We start from the raw sequence: 12,808 nt of genomic DNA on the forward strand, positions 1-12,808 counted from the left end.
CTATCATGAAGCCTCATGTGTGTCTGAAATCATCAAATGGAGAAGAAACAGGCTGTTAAAGATGGAGACATATTAGAGCTTGTTCACGTTTCATGATCTTGTGTGGAGATTCATAACCAGTCCAGATACTTTTAGAACAGACCTTGAATATGAAAACATGCTTGACTGTGTAGAACATGCAAAATACATTTTATATTTTCATTGTTGACACTTTCTATTGACTTTGGCTCTAATATTCAATAAACTCATTATTTGAAGAGATTTTCACTGAAGATTGAAGTCTGAAGCTGCAGGTTTTTCTGTGAATCATGATGATTGATCTGCATATGAAGAACAGAAGCATCATTATGAGAAACTCCACAACATCATCCATGATCAAAGAGGTCAAAGGTCACCTCAGAGGTCACAGCTCATCAAATATATTTCTTTAAACAGTGTTATATCAGAAATATTAATAAAGTGTTACTGATACTGTTTTATAATGATTTAATCTAAAACAATGATATTATTATAAGAATAGCATTATTCCTTTCAACAACAACAAAAACAAACATATTTCCACACTGAAAAAAAAAATAAAAATAAAAAAAAAATATATATATATATATATATAAATAAAATTCTAAACATATTTCCACACTGTGTCTCACTATGAGTTTAATCAGTTTATTACAGGTTTGTTTTTCCTTCATTTATTTCTACACTGAGTTCATATTTAGTTCATCTTTTATTGTAGAAATCATACATGGAAAAAGAGATTTGACATCAGAATGTAAATGTTGCTGCTTTCTGTAGTTCAGTCAATGATACTGAATCTCTTTTGCTCATGTTGTGCTTATAATTCAGTGTTTTGTTCATTCTGTGTGATTCAATTGTGTTTTAACTCTGTTTGAAATTGAGTTACATTTTCAGTTCAGGTGAATATCTCAAAATGTAAGATATTTATGTTCAGAGTGAATAATTGCTGGAATTAAAGCAGTCAGATCGGCCTGATAATAGATAATATGTGTTATAACTGCTGTTACACTTATTGATTAGATCATACATGCATTTTAATGTATATAGCAGTGCATAATTAATGTATTAAAAATACTTTTATAATGCAATATGTATGAAAGCTTTAAATAAAGTGTTACTGATATTGTTTTATAATGATTTAATCTAAAACTAGAGCAGCATTACTCCTCTGCTGTAAATGTGCAGTGCAGTGTGTTGTGTGTGTGTGTGTGTGTGTGTGTGTGTGTGTGTGTGTGTGTGTGTGTGTGTGTGTGTGTGTGTGTGTGTGTGAATGTGTTGTGTTTGTCTCCTGCAGCTGGTCCCACAGTGAAGCCCTCAGTGTCTCTGCTGCCGCCCTCTTCTCTGCAGATCTCTGGAGACTCAGCCGCACTGTCTATTTTTTCTTTTCATAGATGGTGAATTGTATTACCTTCGAAACAAAGGCAAAAAACAACAGATCAAACCAAAAGTTGTGTGTGGGACAGAAGAGGCAAACAAAATATTTGAGGAGTTCCATGCAAGTAGCCTCGGAGCTCACACAGGACAAAAAAAAAAAAACCTGCAATGCAATATCTATACGATTTTACTGGCCTGGCATGTCACAGGACATTGACACCTGGGTAATAACATGTACAGAGTTAATAATTTTGCAATATTGTAAAATGCAAATGATTTCCAACATTATTCTGTTTTGATCACAGGTGGCACAGTGTGTACCATGTCAGGCCAGCAGGTCATCAGTTAAGGAACAAAGTGAAATTATTCCAATTGTGGTATTCCTTTCCATCACACACTTATATCATATATATTTTTTAATTAATTTAGAAATTACAATTAAGTTATATAATTAATTATCTTGTTTCTATTTAACGAACTCTAGGTTAAACAGCCTTTCGAACTTGTGGGGATGGATCTAATTGGAAAATGAACACCAACAGAAAATGTAAATCAATATATCTGTGTCATCATTGATTACATGACCAAGTGGCCCCAGGCTTATCCCCTCAAGACAAAGGCTGCCAGGGAGGTTGCTGATTGCCTATTGAAATTTGTGCATCAGTTTGAGGCACCGAAGAGAGTCCTCACCGACCAGGGGAAAGAGTTCGTAAACAAAGTGAGTCAAACATGTCCACTGTTAAATCATTGATAAACAATGATTAAATGTAAACTTTTTTCAATATACACACCTATCATCTTTTCCATGATAAATTTAAGAGTCTGTTTTCTTTTATAAATTGCAGCTGAACAGTAATATCTGCAAGGTTTTAAATATTTAAAGGTCCTTGTGTGCACCCTACCATCCACAGACGAACGGCCTTGTGGAGCGAATGAATGCGACAATACAGAGGTAACAATATTTTAATTTAATTATTTTCACACTGATAACAATTTTGCAAATAACTAGCCATTTATGTATTTAAGTAGAGCATGATAATAGAAATGCTAAATTCATTGTTTCCTTTCCTAGCAAATGCACTTAATGAATATGTACACTCAATACACTATTATTAAAATTTGATAAAAATGTGTGCTAGATGTATGATTGTAAATGTTCCTTCCTGACTGCTTTGAAGCTTAAAATAATGTTATTATATTACCAGATTCCTTTGCAAGCTTGTAAGAGACAAGCCCAATGAATGGGATAGACATCTAGATGCAGTAATGTTTGGGCTTAGGACAAAGCGTTAGGTTACAACTAAGTACTCACCGTACTTTTTAATGTTTGGGAGGGTGGCCCGGTACCCTTCAGAAATTCCTGAGCACTATCAGGTAACTGCAGATTGTTACAATTTTCATATAAATATAATTAATGATAAATAGGTAGCACTTTTTTAACAGAATTGTCCTGCCCTTTTTGTCAGATTGACAAGAGTGTGGAGGATACAATGTCTGTTGAACAGCTGACAGAATCGGCGATTGCTATGAGTGAGGTCTTAAATGAGGCTCATACTAACACTAGAGCTTCCCAAGAAAGGGTTAGGCAACAATCCAAACAGAAGAAAGCCCAGAAGGAATTCAAAGTGGGGGACAAAGTGTGGAGGAAAAATATAAGGAGCCAACAGAGAAAGGGTGGAAAACTGGAGGCAAACTTTCTAGGCCCTTATACAATCACTAAATTGGAAGGGAAAAGTGCAGACCTCGAAGATGAGGGGGGGGGGGGGTGAAATTCCCAAGAATAAATGTTGATCACTTGAGGCTACATGTTGAGGAACAACCCCAGATCCCACATAAAATAAAGTCTTCTCCACCACCACTCCCTGTGGTCTCTACAGGCCCCTCCTCAACGGCATCTCCACCACCACTCCCTGGCCCGTCCTCACCGGCATCTCCACCACCACCACTCCCTGGCCCGTCCTCACCGGCATCTCCACCACCACCACTCCCTGGCCCGTCCTCACCGGCGTCTCCACCACTACTTCCTGGCCCCTCCTCACCGGCATCTCCACCACTACTCCCTGGCCCATCCTCACCGGCATCTCCACCACCACCACTCCCTGGCCCATCCTCACCGGCGTCTCCACCACTACTTCCTGGCCCCTCCTCACCGGCATCTCCACCACCACCACCACTCCCTGTGGTCTCTACAGGCCCCTCCTCACCGGCATCTCCACCACCACCATTCTCTGGCCTGTCCTCACCGGCGTCTCCACCACTACTTCCTGGCCCCTCCTCACCGAGTTTATGAGGAGTTTAGGAGCTTCTCCAGGTTTCTGTGAGTACCAGGCTAAACGATCACCATCACGCACTCTACTGCTGGTTTTACAGTTTATTCTGACTTCTTCTCCTGGTTGAACTGCTGGTATTGATGGACTCTGAGTTACAGTATATTGTCCTCTACACTCTGAAAAAAAAAATCTCTATATATATATATACATGATGATATACAGTATACGATAAACATACATATTTCACATTTTAAGATAAGATATAAAAGATATAAGATATAAAAACTGTATTACACAAACCTTGAATAAACAGTGCAATGGTCCAGATGAAGATGTTGATTGTGTTCATTGCTGTAGTTTAGTCTTGTGTGATGATGAAGATTGTGTTCTGCTCTCAGTCATGAAGTGTTAAACTCACAGCACTATAAACACTCTCAGAGCACTGAAGCATGTGCTGACAATGCAAAGAAGTGGGCAGGATTTACAACAGCTTGTGCTGATAACAAACTAATATACACTAGAGTTACAGAATCATGACTTTATTTTGTATTTTTATTGTGACTCCTGAGACACTGAGGATGTGCAGATGAACGTCCATCTCTGTGTCCATATTCAGTCATGTGACCATCATCACTGCTACACTTCCACTAGATGAACCGCCATCACTAAAGTAAGATCATGAATCATGAGTCTGTTCAGAAAGTATCAGGACTGATTGTGAATCTCTAATCAGAGTTCATGGTGTCACTCCATCTATCATGAAGCCTCATGTGTGTCTGAAATCATCAAATGGAGAAGAAACAGGCTGTTAAAGATGGAGACATATTAGAGCTTGTTCACGTTTCATGATCTTGTGTGGAGATTCATAACCAGTCCAGATACTTTTACAACAGACCTTGAATATGAAAACATGCTTGACTGTGTAGAACATGCAAAATACCTTTTATATTTTCATTGTTGACACTTTCTGTTGACTTTGGCTCTAATATTCAATAAACTCATTATTTGAAGAGATTTTCACTGAAGATTGAAGTCTGAAGCTGCAGGTTTTTCTGTGAATCATGATGATTGATCTGCATATGAAGAACAGAAGCATCATTATGAGAAACTCCACAACATCATCCATGATCAAAGAGGTCAAAGGTCACCTCAGAGGTCACAGCTCATCAAATATATTTCTTTAAACAGTGTTATATCAGAAAGCATTTAGTCAAATCTGAATGAGTGAGTGTTGAGAAGAGCTGAGGATCTTCTAATATCAGTGTGTTGAAGTGTTGTTTCTCTCTCTCTGCTGGAGTGTGTGTTCACTCGAGTGGAATAGAGGTTTTTGTACGAGCGTTTCATTAGATTGTATCACTGTGGTGGACTTTCGGTGGAGGAACTAAACTGGTGATCGGTAAGTCTGTCTATTTAATCACCTAATAAAAAAATACAATTTAGATTTCAGAAAGTGTTTTACAGTGGAAACAAGAACAACATTTATTAATAATAATGATTATTAGATATTGTGGCGAAACTTCACTTGAAGCCTTTATGTATAATGCATTATAAAGGTTTCAATAATGTAGATAATAACGCTTTATATTTTTTAAATATATCATTAATGTAGATTATAATGTCATGTCTGTTTTCATAAATAACTGTAACCAAAGTTAAAATGTTTCATAATATTTACAAATTCCTTGTTCCTTGTCTAAAATTGGTTGTTTGTCATGAGTTTTAGTGTATTATAATTTTTTGAAGGTGTAACAATGAATAGATAATATTATAATGTGTTATAACTGCAGTTATAATTAGTGCTCAGTAGGTCTGTCTATTTAATTATTATAATATTCCTAAACACAATTTAAAACAAGTTGAAACAAGAACAACATTTATTAATGATAATTATTATTACATATTGTGTCGAAATTTTACTTAAAGCCTTTAATGCATTATAAAGTGTTTCATAATGTATGTTACAATGCCTTATATCTTATCATTAATAACTGTAACCAAATCTAAAATGCATTATAATATTTGCAATGAATAGATAATATGTGTTATAACTGCTGTTACACTTATTGATTAGATCATACATGCATTTTAATGTATATAGCAGTGCATAATTAATGCATTAAAAATACTTTTATAATGCAATATGTATGAAAGCTTTAAATAAAGTGTTACTGATATTGTTTTATAATGATTTAATCTAAAACTAGAGCAGCATTACTCCTATGCTGTGAATGTGCAGTGCAGTGTGTGTGTGTGTGTGTGTGTGTGTGTGTGTGTGTGTGTGTGTGTGTGTGTGTGAATGTGTTGTGTTTGTCTCCTGCAGCTGGTCCCACAGTGAAGCCCTCAGTGTCTCTGCTGCCGCCCTCTTCTCTGCAGATCTCTGGAGACTCAGCCGCACTGCTCTGCCTGCTCAGCTCTTACTCTCCACAGGGGGCGCTGGTGAGCTGGACACTGGACGGGTCAGAGATCACAGAGGGGGTTCTGACCAGCGCAGAGAGCCAGCAGGACGGCCGCTACAGCCGCAGTAGCGTCCTGACCCTCAGCAAAGCACGCTGGGAAGAGGGAGAGCTGTACGTCTGCAGAGTAACACATGATGGAGCTCCTCATGAGGTCTCGTTCCACAAGAGCTCTGAGTGCTGATGTTTCTCTCCTGAAGATGAGCCGTATCTGAGTGTCCTGTGTCAGGCAGGATTCACATGAGTCTAGTGCTGCAGCTGTAGTGATTTACAACTCAATACTGAAACTGAGTGTGTGTGTGTGTGTGTGTGAGATCTTTCAATCTGCTGTGTTTGCTGCAACATTCAATAAAGCTTCTCAACAAGTTCACTTTGTGTCTGACAACATCATTCAACTAACAGATGAAGATGCAGGTGCTTTTCAGAAGGTTGATGTAGCAGTAAATGTCAAATAAAGCTCTTGGGGTTTGAACATGGTCTCTGGAGACAGAGCTGCTCTATTCTGAGAGGATCACAATCACTCCACCCTGACAATGCAAATGGGGTTTCAGTCTCACTCTCTGATTGGTTACATGATCTGGACTGGAACACTTTCACTTCTGCTTTATTGAAGCAGCGCAGACAAACTGATCATTATATTCATAGGGGATTAAAAACTTTATTATATAAAAATATCCTAAAAAAGATCATTATACATTTATAGACAATGGTGTAAATATATATGAACATGTTATGAAAATCATAACTAATACATGATCACAAATGAAGAATCAGTGTGTTGTTAATAAATGTTAATATCATAGTGTATTTGTTCATTGATCATACATGTTTATATTAAAGTGTATTTGTTAATTTTATAATAAAAACTCTTGGTTGAGTTTGTGTTTCACTGGCAGTTTCTGCCCAGCCGACTCTCAGCCAGATCTGTCTTACAGTGCCTGGGCCAGACCTGGGCCATATCAGTCAATAAGAGTCGCTTTACAGGGTGTGGGCCACATCTGGGCCAGAGGAAGCTCTGTGTGTCCATGTTCAGTGTGTTGGGCCAGTTTTGGGCCGGGGACCCAGCCAGAAGTGGAGGTGGGCCAGGCAAAGTTTGCTATCTGGCCTGCTGTTATCAACTCAAGAGTGAACCAGAATCATGTTGCTCTAGTGATGGAGAAACAAAGCTTTTAGAAACCATTGAACCGATTGATTTGCATAATGATTCACTGTATTGAAGCTCTGGAAACGCCACACGCTGGTCAGAACAGCGGAAACTCAGCATAAAACCACCTTTTACACACCAAATGCAAATGTTTTAATTTAAAGTCTAATCTATTAATTGCAATTACAAAATCATCTAATACCAGTAAATATGAAATGTCTTTATAATATGTGTTAGTTTATTAAATTAAAGGGCTTGTTTTGTTTGTTTTATGGAGAGCTTGGTAATCAGACCAATTAGACACTTTTAACTACTCCTTTTTTATTATAAAAATGTGTCAATAAACATTAATATTTAAAAAACTGATCTGAGATCAGGTCAAATGAAATAGACAGTGGTTCATGGGTTCACAGAGATCATCGCCCCCTAGTGACGAACCAGTGACATTTGGAAACAGTGATGACATGAAGCCAGTGCTGCCAGATTTGGGCAGTTTTGAGTTTGATTGTTCTGGTAAAAATTGGTTTGGCGGTTTTCAAACACCTCCATTTTATAGACTAACTGGTTAATAAACAAAACTCAAGTGTGCATGTAGTCCATAAAATCAGTCATCATGATGTGTAAATACACCGGCCCACTGCAGATCTGATTCAGCCAATCAGAGATCAGCAATCAGACGTGATCATTCATGACTGACGGGTTTTTAGTGAGATAATTTGTAGCTGTATATTCGAGTGATCAGTATGTCAAAGTGGCATAAATATACAGTTGTATCTACAGTAAAGAGTGTGAGAGTGACCCAACTCTCTAAACGTGGATTACACCTGGTGGGACTCGAAGGCTCTTTATGAATATAACTGTAACTCTGAGAGCACAGTTGAATGACTTCATTGAAATGGAGTATGGGACTATGACTCCTGTCCATCATCATGTGCACACTGGCCTGATCAGGACATCTGCAACTTCTAAACCGTCCAGACTGCGCTCTACTCGTCCCGACCGCTGCTGGAAGAGGCTTCAGTCATTCATCAGTTTTGGCTGTGCTAATTTCTGTTATGATCTACAATGTGCACTTCAAGAAAGATGTGCTCGTTCTGTTTAAAGTTAAAGCACAACACAAAGCTAAGCTCATTATTATTATTGTAGTTATTTTTCTGAACACGAATGACACTTTTTCGGCTTTTAATGTGTGTGTGGCTTTTAAAGTCTGTTAATTTCTAGAAATGAAGTTCACCCTTTGGAAATAAAGGAAGTGTTGAAGTGCCCAGAGAAACTCTCTTGCTGAGAGATAGGGAACTCAGTAATATTAAAGATATGTCCTCTAGTGGTGAAGGATGGAAGTGCAGTTAAAGAGATTGACTTTCCTACAGTTAGATTACATTGTAGTGGCAAGTTTTACAGGAACAAGCTCCACTTACATTTTCTCCACATTTGTGTCCAGTTTAGTAAGGGATATAAGATTGTGTTACATGTTTACTTACATCATGATAAATAAATAAAGTCTGTGAAAGGTTTGATATTGTGTAGTTTGTGATCCTCCATCAGCAGCTGCAGTTTCTCTCAGCTGTATCAGTGCAGTCACTGTGACGTCTGACTCACAGAGGTTTTTGTACGACTCTTTATCACTGTGTGATCACTGGACCACTGTGATAACTCTGACAGTAATAATCTCCTGTATCTTCAGTCTGGACTCCACTGATGGTCAGAGTAAAATCTCGTCCAGTATTTGCTGTTCCACTGCCACTGAATCTAGATGGAGTTCCAGTATAACGGTTGCTTATATAATAAATCAGGAGTTTAGGAGCTTCTCCAGGTTTCTGCTGATACCAGTGTAAGTAGCTGCTGTATATTCCTACATCTATATTACACTCTATTGTTGCTGTTTGACTCTGTTGGACAGTTTTAACTTCAGGTTGAGTCAGAGTCACTCCTCTGGATTCTGAAGAAGAGAAAAGAAAGTCAGTTAGTTTGTTAAAAAAACAACATTTGTATATTAAAATGATCAAAACAACAATGGCATATTATATTTATATTAAAAAGTAACAACCTTGAATAAGCAGTGCAATGGTCCAGATGAAGATGTTGATTGTGTTCATTGCTGTAGTTTAGTCTTGTGTGATGATGAAGATTGTGTTCTGCTCTCAGTCATGAAGTGTTAAACTCACAGCACTATAAACACTCTCAGAGCACTGAAGCATGTGCTGACAATGCAAAGTGACTCTCTCTATTTAAATCATTATCCTGAAGACTGTAGATCAGTCACAAACACATTATCAAACAACTTCCTCATGTTGAGAAATGCTAAGCTATTATACACACATTTCTGAAGAGTCTATTAACAGAATCATACATATTATTGATTCAGTCATTATTAATATTTACATTGCACTTATTTAACAACTGACGAGGAAACTATTGATTTTAAGACATTAATATTAAATATTGATATATTAATTATATTAAGTTGCTGTAAAATGTTGAATTTTAATATAGCTACCAGTCGTGCTTCATTAAGCACACACACTTCTCAAGATTTGTTAAACATTGTTTTCTTGACAGCATTGCTTTAACTGTGCACAAACATCTGATAAATGTTTGTTTTTTTAAAAAAGTGCAGATTCACTCGTAACCAAATGCAACATAGACGTTTCCTAAATGTGTGTTTAATATTTGTCGGGGGACATTTGACAGACATACAGTATGGCAGATGAAACTCTTAAAAATACATCTTCCAGATGAACACACATCAGATAGCCGTGTGTGTGTTGAATGTGTGCTATAATGTCATCCATTTGGCCTAAGCTTTTGTCAACACTTTACATTACACACATAAATGTTTATTTTACTAATTTACATAAAGATTTACATAACTAAAGATAATTTTTAGATTTTATTTGTCTATGATTTAGTAGCCTTTTGATCACATAAATGACAGATCTAACATTAAATCTTGTTTGGATGTTACAGGGACCGATGAACACGTGCGCAATCAAAGGTTTTGAGTAAGTATACTATAGAAAATAATTATTAAACAATATATGTATTGTCTTCTTCCCACCAGTTAATTTTTAGTTTTTGATTCTTGATTTCTGATCAGTTGTTGCAGAGCTTTTGCAGTGGAGCAGAGCCTGCAAGGCAAAGTAGCGCACATTTGTACAAAAAATAAAATAAGGGAAAACCTTAAACAGAAATATAAAGTATAATGATTTTGTCACTACTAATGCAACAGTTATTGACTACCGTAAAACTTCAAATAATAGCCTGGGCTTTTATTTTCCCAAATCGCCTAACTGTACCGGCTTGTATTTGAGACAGGCGTCTATATGAGACAGGCCTTTAATTTAGTGTTGAGACTTCACCCTGTGCTGCAATGTACATTTAGTTTTACATTCATTTACAGAAATCAGCTGGTTGAATGAAAATGGCTGATGTTATCGGATTTTCAGGTGATATTCTCAATTCATTCAGTTAACGGACGCTCTGAGGTAAAGTGAATACAGACTGCAGACTAGTAACGATTGTATTTAATTGTACAGTACAACATAGTACAGACATGATCTTAATTCCATAATGTCCTTAAAAACATAACAATATTGCTGGCCATAAACTGACAAAGTGCGAGTCCGGTGTGCGATACCTTGAGTTGTCATAGACGCGACGCGGCACTAACTCTCTCTGCCTGCCTTGCTTGCGCTAACAGCTCCCGTCCAGATGCGCAGGGCTCTCTTGCGTGCGCAATCTGCACCATAGAACTGGCTTAAACAGACGATCTGACGGGTTTTAGAAGATTAGATACAAACCGAAACTAAAAAACAGACCAGGCCTCTATTTGAGACCTGCCTTTATTTATCCAAACCTGTAGCCACACCAGGCGTGTAAAAGAGACAGGCGTCTATTTGGGACTCGGCTATTATTTGAAGTTTTACGGTATGTAAATGGAGTAATTAAAATGAGTGATGTATTGTGAGCACTGAGGATGAGGAGCCACAGCAGAGTTCTGGAAGTGGACGAGACCCTCCATCACTCCACCGGCCCTTATTGCCTCATCCGGCCCGATGTTGCTGTGGGCTCTTCATCCTCAGTGAGACCAGAGCCAGCGAGAGAAAGAAGACACAAGTTTGAGGACCTGATCCAGGAGAGAGCGAGAAGCAACAGAGAGGGAGGAGAGACGATGGAGGATGAGGAACGTAGAGAAAGATCAGAGCGAGAGGACAGACGGGAATGTGAAGACTGAAAGATAGAAGAAAGAAGACATCAAGAAGCAATTGAGAGAGAATAAAGGAGAGAGAGGGAGACCAAGGAAAGGGATGAACAATTTCTTTGCCTTCTTGAGTTTGTCAAAACATAAAATATTTATTTTATAAAATGTGTTTTGATGGAAAGCATCCTCAAATCAATCACACATTTACATTTCTGTAAGCAACAAGCATCAATACTCCAAATCGCTTATCTTTTTATACGTATAAGTCATGGTTTGCTTTGGTTTTTGGTTCATGTTTCATGTCACTGTCTTGTCATGTGATTCCCTGTTCTAGACTTGTGATCCTGTCATGTGTCTTGTCATTGGTTAATAGTCTTGATTATTACACAACCCCTCACGACCGGTCATGTTATAAATACAGATGCTGTGCCCGCTTCCACGCGCTCACACATCCTCTCGAATACTTCGTCCCTGACGCCGCTTTCAAGCATCGTGCTTCACACTGTATGTTCCCCGTCAAAAGCCACCAGGAAGCTGTGTGTAAAATGGCCAGTTATCGCTGTTTGCGACCCGCCGTATCTAAGCACTGAGAGCGCGCGTGCCGCGCCCGCCCCTCCGTTTCAAGCTCTCGAGCCCGCGATCAGCGGCGATCAGAGCCTGGAGGCCATTCTGCCCCTGGCTGCACACGTGAAAGCGTGGGAAGCTATTCCAGGCATGTCAGAATGGGTGCTGAGCAAAGTAAAACAGGGCTATACTCTGCAGTTCGCTCGCCGCCCTCCGCGCTTTCAAGCGTGTATCGAGACCAGAGTGAATGGGGAAGTAGCACATCTACTTCGAGCAGAGATAGCTACACTTCTGTGCAAAAGGGCTATAGAACCGGTTTCCCCTTCCATGAGCGAGTCGGGCTTTTACAGCCGTTATTTCCTCGTTCCCAAGAAGGACGGAGCTCTCAGACCAATTTTGGATCTGAGACGTTTGAACAAGGCTCTTATGAGAAGACCATTCAAAATGCTCACAACCAGACAAATTCTCGCGCAAATTCGCCCGAGGGACTGGTTTATATCTCTCGATCTAAAAGACGCGTACTTTCAGATCCAGATAATACCCCGTCACAGGCCATTCTTGAGATTCGCCTTCGACGGTCAGGTATATCAGTACACCGTCCTGCCGTTCGGCCTGTCATTGGCACCCCGTACATTTACGAAGTGCATGGACACGGCTCTCGCTCCCCTGAGGGGTCGGGGAATGCGAATTCTGAACTACTTGGACGATTGGCTGATTCTAGCACAGTCAGAGGCCGAACTCATCGCCCACAGAACAGTGCTTCTAAGCCACTTGGACAGCCTGG

The 12,808-nt window shown here is 38.9% G+C and overlaps 1 long non-coding RNA gene across 1 annotated transcript; it reads left to right on the top strand.

Moving 5' to 3' along the window:
* Positions 1 to 1,241: 1,241 nt before the first annotated feature.
* Positions 1,242 to 1,950, top strand: LOC311282866. Its single transcript, XR_014625988.1, has 3 exons — positions 1,242 to 1,616; positions 1,698 to 1,769; positions 1,877 to 1,950. It is a non-coding gene; the product is annotated as an uncharacterized lncRNA (long non-coding RNA).
* Positions 1,951 to 12,808: the final 10,858 nt, after the last annotated feature.

Source organism: Rutilus rutilus, assembly GCF_951802725.1.
Source record: "Rutilus rutilus genome assembly, chromosome: 23".
NCBI classification, from domain to species: Eukaryota; Metazoa; Chordata; class Actinopteri; order Cypriniformes; family Leuciscidae; genus Rutilus; species Rutilus rutilus.